General features: G+C 51.1%; 1 pseudogene; it reads left to right on the top strand.

Annotated features, from left to right (window-relative positions):
* Positions 1 to 13,787, top strand: part of LOC123589669 — an 82,666-nt pseudogene extending 68,879 nt beyond the window's left edge.
* Positions 13,788 to 14,285: the final 498 nt, after the last annotated feature.

The following is a 14,285-nucleotide window of genomic DNA, read 5'->3' as shown; positions in this document are numbered from 1 at the left end:
GGCGTGCGGTCAGGATCATCTCCTCGACACCCACAGAGACCATCCGTACGTCAGACTGAAGCCCTGAGCTGATGGGAGTTGTAGCCAAGGAGAGGACTAGATGTCAATGCGGAGCAAAACGGGGCTCTTCAGCTGTCTGATCACCAAAGGTCTTGGGACTCAGAGACCCAGGCATGGCGTCTGTGATGGGTCGCTGTCTTCCTGAGCTACTCCCCCTGCCCTCCACATGCACAGCCAAGGGGGTGGGGAGTGCCACCTCTCCGTCTGGATTGTTCAGTTCCGTGTCCTGCTTGGGTTGGTTGTAGGAGAGCAGGTGCAGAGGAAACCGCTCGGATACACGGATGAATCACTCAAGTCAGCTGAACACAGGTGGGACGGGGGGTAACAGCCAGCAGAGGCGGGGGGGGGGTGCTGCCGAACGGGCTGTCGGCTTCATGGGACACATCTGTTCACGGCGAACTTGCTCGAGTGCAAAGATGTTGGGGGAGGCATTCAGTGATCACCTGCTCCACACCCAGTCACCTGTGACCAGAAAGGTCCTTGGAAGGAGGTGAAGATGGGCTGGGGCCATCACCAGCGACCTGCAGGGCGCATAAGAGGACATTGGTGGTGGACATTTGCCGAGGACCCCGCGGCCTCCCCCCCCTGTTGCTTTGAACATGGATGTTGTTCAGCCACGCTCGCTGCTAGCAATGAGTGGCAACTGACAAACCACGCCGGAATCAGCCACTAACGGTTTACGGGGCACCCTTGTGTGACGCCCCCAAGGACAGGACTACTTTCTCGTTTTCCTTGCCACCTTGAAGAGATTTCCCAGGATGGTCGGTGACCCTGATTTTGACGGTAAATGTGACCATAGCAGGCATTTATAGAGTGTTAGCTTAGCACCTGACTTCTCGTATCACTGGCTCCGAGACGGGACGTGATTGTCACCCCATGCTTCCAACCCGACTGACTTAATTCAAACACGGTTATTGTTTACTCTGCATCGAGCGGGGCTGATTTTCTTCCTCCAAAATATATATTAAACCCATTGCCTTCTTCTCCTTTGTTTCCCACGCCCGGGCCAGCCCTCACCTCCTCTCTCTCGTCATCAGGACACTGGTAAGGACGTGCTAACGTGCCAGGGTCACTCCGCCTCTGTTCTCTCCTCAAGTCGCCGTCCAGCCCGAAGCGTCTTCCAAAATGCCAGTCGGCGGCAGGGCCGCCCACGGGTCACAATCTCTGTAGTGACTCCCCATCACCAACAGAATACATTTCTGCTCATTTTCTGGGCTCGCAAGTACTCCTCGAGGTGAGCCCGGCCCGGGACCCCAACCCCCCTTAGCACCACCTACCACCTGAGCACATTATACTGCTTCCCTTCCGACTTCCGAACGGGGCACCGTTCCTTCTGGTCACCCCCTTCCCACCCTGCTCCAGCCCCGAGCTCCCGCAAAGCCCAAGGTTACCCTGCGCACACCTCTCTTGTAGCGCTTACCGCCGTGTTTTAGAATCACCTGTCGGCGCGTCCTCACTAGACTCTGAACTGCTAAAGGCGGGTCTCAATCTTAATTATCTTTGGATCACTATCTTTAGACGGTAGCTAAACACACACTCCATACTTGATAAAAAGCCTCTTAGGTGGTATGTGACTGACACTGGTAAGCCTCTTACAAACACTTCTAGAGTCTCCGTGAAAATGTGTGACTGAAATATGCCATGAGCCGTTGGACACACACACACCTGCAACCTAGAGTGGTCTTTTAAAAAAAAAAAAAATTTTTTTAACGTTTATTTATTTTTGGGACAGAGAGAGACAGAGCATGAACGGGGGAGGGGCAGAGAGAGAGGGAGACACAGAATCGGAAGCAGGCTCCAGGCTCTGAGCCGTCAGCCCCGAGCCCGACGCGGGGCTCGAACCCACGGACAGTGAGATCGTGACCTGAGCCGAAGTCGGACGCTTAACCGACCGAGCCACCCAGGCGCCCCTAGAGTGGTCTTTTAAAAACGTAAACCAGGTCATGCCTCTCTATTCCGCGCCCCCCCCCCCCCCAGCCCCACGACCCTTTCTCTTGCTCACTCACTGTGCCTGGGCCCCGCCCTGGGCGTCCTCCATGTCCCGGAGGAAACACGCCAAGCTCTTTTCTACCCCCCGCGCCTGGCACGTGCTGTTCCCTTGGCCTGGAACTTTCTGGCCTCAGAGCTTCAGCTGGCAGACTCCTCTTTCTCACGTAGGTGACAGCTCACTTGTCACATTCTCAGAGAGACCTTCTCCTGTCTGACACAGCCTCTTCCTTCCACCCTTGAGTCAGGAGTCCTGACCACATCAGCTCTTTCCATTTTTATCACCGCACTCATCTTACCGTGGAGTCTGCTTGTTCCTTCATGTGAGCTCTGTAGTGCTGCCTCCTTCTGGACTGGGAAAGAAACACCATGGAGGCAGGGTCTCCTCTGTCCTCTTCTCCACCCCCCCCCTGAGCTCAGTGTACTTCCTGGCACACAGATTCAATGAGTTTGTTGAGTATCTAATTTATTCCTCCTTGCAATCCCAGGAGCTAAATACTATTTTTATCCCCATTTTACAGATGAGGTGGGGGGGGGGGAGGGGCTCCAAGAGGTCCATACAGTAGACCGGGCAGCTATTCAGCTGAGCAACCTGCTTGGTTTTACAGCCGGCACTCTTTGACTACTACACTAGTCCAAGCCTTACCCATCTGAGACCGCCTTCCCGCCTGGTCTAAAGGCCCTCCATGTCTCACCCCTCTCCCCACCCAGCAGGAGGAGGGACTTCTATTTCTCTGCCCCTGCCCTCCCATCCCTCATGTTTTCTCTTTCTCTTCTGAGGCTCAGCCTGGCTGCACACACTCAAGACTGCCTCAGGCCACTCCCACAGTTTGGTCAGACTCCGCGTCAGAGTCAGGAGACCTGGCATGGGTAGATAGTACCTCCCAGTTCCCAGTGCCTGGACCAGTGTGTCCCCTTCCAGTGCTCCCATTTCATAATGACTTGTGTTTTCCAACACCCATTCTACTCCTTTGAAATGAAGTGTGCGTGCGAGAGAGCAAGGAACATTCTGGAATGCGAAGCTTTGGCATGCATTTAGGGTCATCGAGATGGCATGTTCATTGGCCATCAACTTCCTTCTTGCCCAGAATGGCTTAAGGTCACAATATCAATCCCACAGTCGGTCTCCATAGCCCAGACTCTAATTTTGTGTTCCTCTAGAGATGGGACCTCAGTTTTGACGATTTTTTTTTTCTCCAGCTTTCTTTTTTTTTTTTTTAATGTTTACTTATTCATTTAGAGAGAGAAAGAGAGAGCACGCCAGCAGGGGGGAGGCAGAGAGTGAGAAGGAGAAGGAACTACCTGTCAGTGCAGACCCTGACGTGGGGCTCGAGCTCACAAACGGTGAGATCACGACCTGAGCTGGAATCAAGAGTCAAACACTTAACCGACTGAGCCACCCCGACGCCCCCTCCAGGTTTCTTACCATAAAGAAGACGGCCTGAAATTCATTCATTCATCCATGCATTCATTTCACATGCAATTCTGGCCCCTACAGGGTGTCCCAAGTGCTGTGGATGCTAAGTGCTGGGGCAACGCAGATGCGTAAGACATGGTCCTCCTCCCTGCCATGGTCACTAGGGCTGGAAAGTATATGACAGCCTCCTGAAGGGAGCAATAATTTTTACTTTCACCCTTGTACCCGATCCCTCGCTCTACCATCCCGACCTCTTAAATTCAAGACAGCTTCCCTCTGACCATGAAAAAGCACCCGAGGTTACATGAGAAAACATTAGCTGGTGCATAAAGCTGTCAAACTCCTGGAGAGAACTGGCCCCAAGCAGACACTTGGAAAGACAAAGATTGAGGAACCCACCGGAGATTAAAGGTAGCATTTTTCACCTTCTAGTGTGGAAGGATGCCCGGTCACAAAGCCAGCAAAAGACCCAAGGAGGTCAATTGAGATGACCTAAACACCAAGTCAAAGTAAATTATGGAGGGGAAGCAAGAAGGAAGAAGAGAAAATAGGTCTAAAACACAATGCGTATACCCAGAAGTGCGAACTGCGTTTCCCTTGGAGGCTGCCAAAAGGAGCATATGTTTGGGGTCCTGGAGGGCAGGGAGCAGGGCTGTTGGGTGCATTCAGCTGACTTGGGGGCTACCGTTCCTGCCCCTGAAGCCTATGCCTTAATTCGCTTAGACAGCCTGCTTTCGACTCCGCTCGGACCAGCTGACTTGTACCGGAACAGAGGTCATACAAACTGTTACCACCAAGATGATTAAGCTTGGTCACTTTAAAGACTTCTCTCTTTCAGCCTTTGCCAGCTTCAATTGATGTTTTCGCTCTACAAGGCAAGGATAGGAGAATGGGGGGTGGCCATGGAAGCCCCAGGGAGTCACAGACCCCCCTACACGAATTCTGAGACCGTATTTCAAATGTTCGCTGACTTTCTGGGGTTGTTGTTTGCCTTAGATTCCCATCTGATTAGGGAAGGAATAGGGAAGGAATCTGCCCTGTTTGGTGAGTAATTATTCTAGGATCCAGAATTTTTTTGTTGCTAGTAAGATCATCTCACTTACGTGCAAGTATATAAATTAATCCTATTTTTAAAAAAATATTCTTCTTGGGGCGCCTGGGTGGCGCAGTCGGTTAAGCGTCCGACTTCAGCCAGGTCACGATCTCGCGGTCCGGGAGTTCGAGCCCCGCGTCGGGCTCTGGGCTGATGGCTCGGAGCCTGGAGCCTGTTTCCGATTCTGTGTCTCCCTCTCTCTCTGCCCCTCCCCCGTTCATGCTCTGTCTCTCTCTGTCCCAAAAAATAAATAAACGTTGAAAAAAAAATTTTTTAAAAAAATAAAAAAAAATAAAAAAAAAAAATATTCTTCTTATTTTGAGAAGGGAAGAGAGACCACATGACTGTGCATGAGTGGGGAAGGGGCAGAGAGAGAGAGCAGAGAGAGAATCCCAAGCAGGTTCCGTGCTGTCAGTGCAAAGGCCAATGTGGGGCTCGATCTCATGAACTGAGAGATCAGGACCTGAGCAGAAATCAAGAGTTGGATGCTTAACTGACTGAGCCACCCAGGCGCCCCTAAATCAATCCTATTTTGAGGAGGTAACTTTCACATTTGAAATGCACACTTTCGCATCGTGGTTTGGTTTGAGGGCAGAACCATAGCAGGAGAGAGAGGGAAACAGAGGCAAATGTTCAATCCCCTTCTTCTGCGACAAGTTTCGAGAACAGCATCGCCATTAGGGATGTGAGCATAAAGGCTGTGTTTTTCCCCTTAAAGGAGCCATTAGCAAGTGGCCCTAGCTGAGGGCTGCGATTAGCCCTTCCCTTCTCGATGTCCTGTCCGTAATTGTCGCTAATGCAAATTCACTGGACATGTCAGCGAGCCCAAAACCTATATCCTGATCTTTAGCTGAAAACATCTCTGAATTAGATCATGAAAATTAGAATAAAACTCATCCACCAGTGGCAATTAATGAGTCATGACTAACTGAGGAAGGAGGGGGAGGGTGGGAGAGAGTAGCTCTCCTTTCATTGCTGCTGAGGGTTACATGGAAGGAAAAATTACACTGCACTTTGTGAGTTCACAACTTGCCATCACACTTGGGAGACATCAGACGTTGCGACCCAGCTCTGGGGATTTCTTTTCAACACCCTAGGGGAAGAAGATATCCAGAGAAATGTGGAAACAGGTGATCTGGCTTCCAGCCTTTGAGCTGCTAGCAATAAGCTTTGTCACCCTAGGCGGGTCACACGGCCGCTTTGAGCGTCTTTAAGATGAAGGCACCTGTCCACGTGGTCCCCGTGAACACGTCCAACCCACGTGCCAAAGTCCAGGGGGTACCCACAGGACTTGCCCTGTGCCTCCATAAACAGAGCCAATCAGGTTCAAGAACATCGCCCAAATCTTGGCTCTCTGTTCCACAATAGAGGTAATAGAGACAGGGACTCTAGTTAACAGGCTTGGCATTGTACATTAAGAGACAGCCACGATTGCCTCCTTGTGGCATCACACCCAGGGCCGCTCGCCTTGTCTGAGAAATGGATGGCGAGCCATTTCAGCCGGCTTTGCTGCCGGGTCCCTGAGCTGAGAGCCTCTGGGGCACAGTGTGATTGAGCTGGGGATGCTGCACAGCCAGACTCTCCCGGGGGGGGAATCCCTTTTTCATTTACATTTTCCAATTTCCAGACTTGTCAACACTCTCTGCCTCTCTTCTCCAAGAAGAATGGAAACTCAAAAACCGAGGGTAAAAAGTGCACGCGAGACTCAGCAGCTTTGGGCTGTGAGAGCCCCCATTTGCCAAGAGCGATGGCCTCCCTGTGCCCTCAGTGACAAAGGCCATCTTGGGGTGTGCTGCCCTTAGGGTGAAACCACAGGGAAAGGGGACGGCCCGCTCTCTCGGCTGTATCCTAGTCAAACTGCCTCCTCTTTCCAGTGGCCACCCAAAGCATCCTGGTCTGTGCCACTCGGGTCTTAAAAACGAAGACATAATTCACATGTTGTAGAATTCACCCTTTTTAACTCATCACCCCAAAAGGAAACAGGGACCCCATTGAGCTGTCCTACCCTGCTCCCTCCTCCCCCAGTCCCTAGAAACTACTGATCTACTGTCCCTAAGAATTCCCATATTCTGTATATTTCACACAAATGGAATCATAGAACATGTAGCCTTTATGTCTGACTGACTCCTTTCTCTTAGCACAATGTTTTTAAGATCCACCTATATTATGGTATCAGTATTTCTTTCTATACCTAAATCATAGTCCATTGTATGAATATCCTACCCAAGTTATCCATTCGTCAGGTGATGGGCATTTGGGTCGTTTTCACCTTTTGAGTAGTATGAATAATGCTGATACGAGCATTCATGTGGACAAGTTTCTGTGCGAACATATTTCAATTCCGCAGGTCCCTTCTCCCTAAGAGCGGGAATTTGCCACGTTGTATGGAAACACCGTGTTTAACTTTCTGGGAAACTACCAACCTTTTTTCCCCAAAAGTGGCTGCACCATTGTACTTCCCAGCAGCAATATATGGGAATTCCAGTTTCCCCATATGCTCACCAACACACTTGTGGTTTCTGCCTTTTTTGTTGTTGTTGTTTTGTCATACCCATGAGGATGGGAATATCCCACTTTGGCTTTGACTTGCATTTTCCTAACGACTGATGACACGGAGCATCTCTTCATGAGCTCACTGGCCATCAGCATATCTTCCTTGGAGAAATGTCCGTTCAGATCCTTTCCCTGTTTGTAAATTCTGTTATTTGTCCTTTCATTTTTGAGTTGGAAGAGTTCTTGATATATTCTGTGTACTCGACTTGTATCAGATATGTGATTTGAGTGCATTTGCTTCCATTCTGTAGATATCCCTAACCTAAAGTACCTACGTCTTTAATGTTGATGAAGCCCAACTTTTTCCCTGCGAACCCAAGGTCACGAAGGTTCGCACCTGTATTTTCTTCGAAGAGTTTTACGGTTTTAGCTACTGCACTTAGGTCTTTGAGCCATTTAGAGGTCATTTTTGTGTACGGCGTGAGGTAGGGGGTCCAACTTCGTTCTTTGGCATGTGAACATTCAGTTGGCCCAGGACCATTGGTTGCAGGGACAAATCTTACCCCATTGAATTCTTGTGCCAGTTCTTACAACTCTTAGTAAATCCTGCCTTCTGTGACTCGCCCCTCGCAGTGGGTTTCTGCTCTCACTGGCTAAATGATCAGCCCCATGAACGCAGGAAGTGGGAACAAACCTTTGGGTCCCCTATGAGGTTGCACACAGGGTTATTCACATTCTCTGAGTTTATTAAGTCATTCTGGAAATGGCTGCAGTGACTCTTCCCTCCCGAGTAGTTTCCACTTAGTGGCCCTAAGTTTCCTGTATAGCTCATGCCGACATTCATTTTAGTTTCATGACGGTTGATGACGTCAGATCCAGGAACAGGCATGGGGATGAAGCCACCTTGGCCCCTCCGCCCACCCCACTGGCCTTCAGGCTTTAGCAAGCGCCCTTAGCCTGGGTGACTGAGGAACCAGGCCTTTCTTTGCACATCTGAGGATCATGAATTCTTTTCTAAAAAAAGAACTGAGCCTTTCTGCGCATCACCAGACCCTCTTGCACACACCCCACTCTGCCCGAGGCACCGAGGAACCAGACCCTTGTGCAAAACCTACCGAGCACTGAGATAACGTCTGTAGCTGGTACCATTGAGTCTCCAAGTACTCAAGATATATTAGGGACCACTGTACTTCCGTTACTGATTAACTGCCTTAAACTCTTTTAAGAACCCATGGGCCAGGCAGAAAGCATCCAGTTGGCCTTTGGACAAGAGTCCGCCTCCTCCCCAGGGGGCCGGCCTCCTGAATAAGACTCATAAGCCTTTCCAATCAAAACTAGTCTCTTGAATATTGACTTTTCAAGCCACAGGCAGGCAAATTTAGGCTTCGGTAACAGGGGGAGTGGGGGACAGTATCTTCAGACGAATTTGTGCTCCACGCCTGACAGGACAGCCTATGAGAGCTTCGTAGGGAGGCCCTGGCAATCGAGAAGCTTCACCATCACCCTCACCTGCTCAGAACGATCCAGGAATGCCAAGGAAGACAGATGCTCCCCCTCAGCCCATGAGATCCAGGACGGAGGAGACACAGACAGGGAGGAGGAAGGTGGGGACCCGAAGCTGGAGAGCAGAGAGCTGGTCGCTGGTGAGATGCTCCTGGAAGGCAGGTCTCCAGACCACCTACACAGACTAGAAGCGGCCCTGGGAAGCCCAATTCACCAAAAAAGGAAAACAAAAGCAGCCTTTGCCTATACTCCTGGCAACAAATTGTTAAAATAATGGTTTATGGTTCCAAGGTTTCTTGCTCTGCTTTTGATCAATAAAATGTTCTTTGGATCGATACAAATGTAATTTCGCGGCTGGCGGCCGTTTAGAGCACACCGTGGAGAAGTCGCTGCCCAGCGAGCGCAGAGCTCTGCTGGCTGTGGGCTGTACTTGGGACCAGCAAGGACAAACAGACGAGGCTACCCGCCAGTAAGCTCAGGGTCAGCACCGGTGTCCTGGTGCCCGCATGGATCTCCGCAGCTGAAGGCTTTCGGCAGAAAGAATCTGGCTCTCCTAAATTCGCTTGGAAAACCAGAGAACCCAAAGAGTGGGGTGTGACTTTAACTCTCCCCACGCGCCAGCAACTGTTTTAAGCGCCTTCTGTGCGTTAAGACATCAGAACCTGGCACACACCCGACGAAATCACCCCATTATCACCCTCATCGCATAAGGATACTGAGGCACCGAGAGCTCGAATAACGGGCCCCGGGCCGCACAGCTGATCCGCAGCGCAGCTGGGATTTAGAGCCGGGAAGTCTGATCGCAGGGGCTCGAAACTCTGCACTGGGTCCTGCCTGAGCATCACCTTTCGTCTCTGACGTCTCTTTGCCAGATGCTCACCGCGTGCCAGGCCACCGTGCTCCGTACATTCGCGTGTTTTATGATCGTTAGTCCCTTAACCTTACTTTACGGATGAGAAAGTGAGGCCTGGAGAAGATCGGTAACCTGGCCGGGATTCCGCTGCCAGGAAGCGGAAGGGCCGATTTTCAGACCCAGGTATTCCGAAGCCAGCACCGCTGTATTCTCTTCTCCCGCTCGGGGACGCAGCCGGCTGGTGTGTATTTCCTTCTTCCGCAGCTGCCTGTGTGAAGAACGAAGGATGTGGGCCCAGGGAGCTCGAATGAGGAAAAGCCCCTGAGGGGGGCAGAATGAGTAAACCAAAGACAGACCCCCTAGGAGTGGGTGAGCAGCCAGCCAGCCAGGTAGGACTTCTCGGAGAGAAAGGCGGTCCAAGCTCAAATCCCCGCTCCTGCAATGGCCTCGCTCTGCCTCTGCTGCAGGGCTCGCACGTCCCCCTGGCTGAGGAACAGAAAGAGCTTAGCCTGAGTTCAGCGCTCTGGGAGGGTCACGGCTCAGGCGCGGGCAGGGCTCGGAGCGAATGTGACTCCAGGCGTCTGATGCACCTGCCAGGCCAAGCTTCACGAAGACGGGCAGGTAGTGAGTCAAGAGCCCTGGAGCAGGCACCACAATCCCTGCGTGTGCACGAACAAGTCCATTGCTTTCTCTGAGCCACATTTTCCTGTCTCTGAAACCGTGACGTGGGGGCTGCTTCATCTCTGAAGTCTCTCCTGGGTCAGGCTCTGTGGGCATCAGCGGAAAGGGAGAGGGTCAATGCCGCTGAGACCGAGATCAATCTCCCACTCATCCAGCAAAACGCATCGAATGCGCGTCACGTACCAGGCGTGGAATTCAACAACACGTGAGATGGACCGCCTTCTTTGTCCTCGTGAAGCTTCAGACCTGGTGATTTGTGGGAGGCCAGAGTCATCCATTCACTTGCCCAGTCGTTCGTTCAGTCATTCACTCATTCATTCCGACAAGGACCTACCGTGGTTCACGTGCCAAGGCGGGTACCGGGGTTTCAAGGATGAGACGGTGCCCTGGAGGCACTGAAGAGTCAACAGGAAAGTAAGCCATTGTCAACAGACGCACCTCCATTTTGAGGTTGGAACCAAGGCCATGCTGACTCTGAATCTATCCCCTGGCTCTGCCTGAAAACCAAATGTGGGGCGTCTGTGTGGCTCAGTTAAGCATCTGGCTGTTGATTTCAGCTCAGCTTACGACCTCATGGTTTGTGAGTTCGAGCCCCGCGTCAGATTCCGTGGTGACAGTGTGGAGCCGGCTTGGGATTCTCTGTCTCCCTCTCTCTCTGCCCCTCCCTGCTCATGGTCTCCCTCTCTCTCTCTCTCTCAAAAATAAAAATTAAAAAAAGAAAGAAAATCAAACGTGTTATTTCACTTAACCTTATACTCTCTAGGCCCAACCACGTTGTAGCAAATGGCAGGATCTCGTCCTTTTTATGGGTGAGTAATATTCCATTCCACATCTCCTTTATCCATTCATCCATCGGTGGACCCTTGGGTTGCTTCCATAATCTTGGCTGCTATAAACAATGCTGCAATAAACATAGGGGATGCATGTATCTTCTCAAATTAGGGTTTTCATTTTCTTTGGGTAAATACCCACTAGTGGCATTATCGGATCGTCTGGTAATTCTATTTTTAATTTTTTTGAGGAACCTCCACACTGTTTTCCACCGTGGCTGCACCAATTTGCATTTCTACCAGCAGTGGAATTTAAGAAATAAAACAGATGAACAAACAAGGGGAAAAAAGGAGACAAACAAAAAACAAACTCTTAAATACAGAGAATGAGTGGGGGTGGGGTGAGGGACGGGTGAACAGATAAAGGGGTTGAAGAACGCACCGCAATGAGCACCGAGTGACGTCTAGAATCGTTGAATCTTTATATTGTACACCTGAAACTAATATAACACTACAAAAATTACACCTACACTTAAAAACTCAAATGCAGGGGCGCCTGGGTGGCGCAGTCGGTTAAGCGTCCGACTTCAGCCAGGTCACGATCTCACGGTCCGGGAGTTCAAGCCCCGCGTCGGGCTCTGGGCTGATGGCTCAGAGCTTGGAGCCTGTTTCCGATTCTGTGTCTCCCTCTCTCTCTGCCCCTCCCCCGTTCATGCTCTGTCTCTCTCTGTCCCAAAAATAAATAAACGTTGAAAAAAAAAATTAAAAAAAAAAAAAAAAACTCAAATGCAGGGCACCTGCGTGGCTCAGTTGATGAAGAGTCCGACTTTGGCTCAGCTCACGATCTCACGGTCTGTGAGTTCGAGCCCCACATTGGGTGTCGCTGTCAGCGGGGAGCCCGCTTCAGATCCTCTGTCTCCCTCTCTCTCTCTGTCTTCCTCTCTCTCTGCCCCTCCCCTGCTCTCTCTCTCAAATATCAACAACGTTAAAAATTAAAAAAAAAATCAAACGCAGTAAGTAAAAACTAATAAACGGTTAAGCATCATGGGTGGAGAGGTAGGAATAGTAATGAGACTATTTACACCAGGGCTATGAGAGAGAGAGATTCAGAACCATCATGTCATTTCTTTCCATTTGTAAATGAGGGGATACGGGCTCTGAGATGCGATATATTTTGCTCAAGGACACAGCTTACGCGAAGGTCCTGGGTCTCACGGAGAAGTCGGCTGGCTCTTTAAGCCATGGTTCCACGGAGCGCTAAAATCTCATCCATACGGTTGCTGGAAAAATACAAAGCGTGCTGTGCTCCTACCTTTAAATACAAGCCTGCTGCTTTCAGACCCAATTAGGAGCAGGTAATTACCTGTGGGAAGTGGGGAGTTGGGCGGTCTGCCGGATCGACCGGAGAGTACGTGAGCTAGTCTTTTCTAGTTACCAATAAAATGCTACAACAAAATCGTTATTTGGCAACGTGTTTATTTAATATTTCATCCCACAGGCCCGGGATGGAAGATAACCATGGTCACCCCTTTATGACAGCATTTTGGATGGGCATCTCTGGCTTTGCTGTCTGTGTTCGGCAGACATACGCCCTGCCAGAGGATGACCTAATTTTTCCAGAATTCCATAAATAGGATGGTGTAATCTCGTAGTTCTCAACCTCTCCCCACCTTCGCCCCCAGAGCCTCTGGTCCCTCCCCTTCGAGTCTCAGCCTTGATGGGCCCCCGAGAGGATCCTGAGCGAGGTAGGCAGAATATCCACTGCGTGAACCCTGCGGCTGGAGGAGGGGGTTCGCCGAGGCCGGGTGCCTGGGGCCCTACAGGAAGTGCCTGGTATGTCGTTCTCGCTGGATCTCACCAGACCAGGCAGGCACCTTAGCTTCTGGCTCAACTTCCCCTCCCGGCCCTACGGGTGCCTGCCAGGAAACGTATGCTCAGCCTGCATGAGGTTGGCCCTGCGAGGGTCATTATACACCGTCCGTCCTCTTCCCCCGGGGGCTGGATTCTGCTCCCAGCCCACCGGTGACAATCACGATCCTGCCACCTTCTGATTCTGAGTATCGTCTATCTCCTGGTCGCGGCCGCTTCCCTCCACTGCATCTGCTGACCACGCGAGGGCCAAGCAATAAAGGGTTCACTGAGTCCTGCCTTCCTTCGGCTACACCAACCTGAGTCCCAAGGGCCCCACCAACGTTCCTGTAGGAGCCAGGGGGTCCCCGATGCCTCCCTACCGTGGCTTGGCCCGAATAGTGTGGCTGCCTGCTTAAAGGACATTTGAAAGTCACTGAGTAAGCAAAAAAAAAAAAAAAAAAAAAATGCTGCGTGGTCCTTTCTCCCCTGGCGGTGGGGGGCGGGGGGGGGGGGAGGTCCTTCAACCTTGGCGACTTCCCCCCACTTGACTCGTTCCTTGAAACAGACACATAATTGCAGCATCCAGGAGACATCGACAGTAGTAACTGGCTCCACGATACCCCCTAATTACCGTCCTTTGCCCTGCCCCGTTTTCATTCCTCAGCCCCCTGTGGTGTTTCCCACCCTATTCTGCACTCAAATACTTGTCTGCGTGTCTGCTTTTGGGGGAACCCAACAGAAGATGCTGGAGCGAGGAGGCTCTGATTGCTCAGACCCCCGCGGGGTAAATGGAGACGCCTCGCGTGGTGGCTGCTTTTAGGTGACAGCTTGACTGGATCACAGGGTAGCAAGACATTTGGCCAAACATCGTTTTTGGGTGTGTCTCTGAGTGTTTCTAGATGAAATTAGCCCTCCAGTCGGTAGACTCGGAGAAGCCGTTTGCCGTCCCCAGGGTCGATGGGCATCATCCCGTCCTTTGGGGGCCTGGATACGATGAAGAGGTGGAGAAGGGAGGCATTTGGCCCTTCCTGCCTGGCTGTTGAGCTGGGCATCGAATTCTCCGCCTTTAGCTTTCCTTGATCCTAGGCGTGCTGACCCAGACCGGAACCTTCATGATCTGCGTCCTCGGTTCTGGGACCTTTCGACTCGGACGGAACTACACCACTGGCTGTCCTTGGGTATCCACCCTGTGGATGGCAGATCTTGGGATGTCTCACTTTCCATAATTGCGTGAGCCAATTCGTTTTTTTTCTTTTAAGTTTTTTTTTTTTTTTTTTTTTTTTTTTCAGAGATACAGATAGAGCGTGAGCGGGGAAGGAGCAGAGAGAAAAGGAGAGAGAGAATCCTAAGGAGGCTCGGCACGGTCTGGCGCGGGGCCTGACGCGGGGTTCGAACTCACGAACCGCGAGATCATGACCTGAGCTGAAACCAAGAGGCGGACACTTAACCACCTGAGCCACCCAGGCGCCCCTGAGCCACTTCTTACAATAATTCTCTTTAAAATTGTTTTAATGTTTTCTTATTTTATTTTTGAGAGAGAGAGAGAGAGAGAGAGAGAGAGAGAGCATGAGCTGGGGA

The sequence above is a fragment of the Leopardus geoffroyi genome, chromosome E3 (assembly GCF_018350155.1).
Source record: "Leopardus geoffroyi isolate Oge1 chromosome E3, O.geoffroyi_Oge1_pat1.0, whole genome shotgun sequence".
Lineage (NCBI taxonomy): Eukaryota > Metazoa > Chordata > Mammalia > Carnivora > Felidae > Leopardus > Leopardus geoffroyi.
The sequence above is the reverse complement of the archived record's forward strand: the minus strand, read 5'-3'. Positions and strand labels throughout refer to the sequence as shown.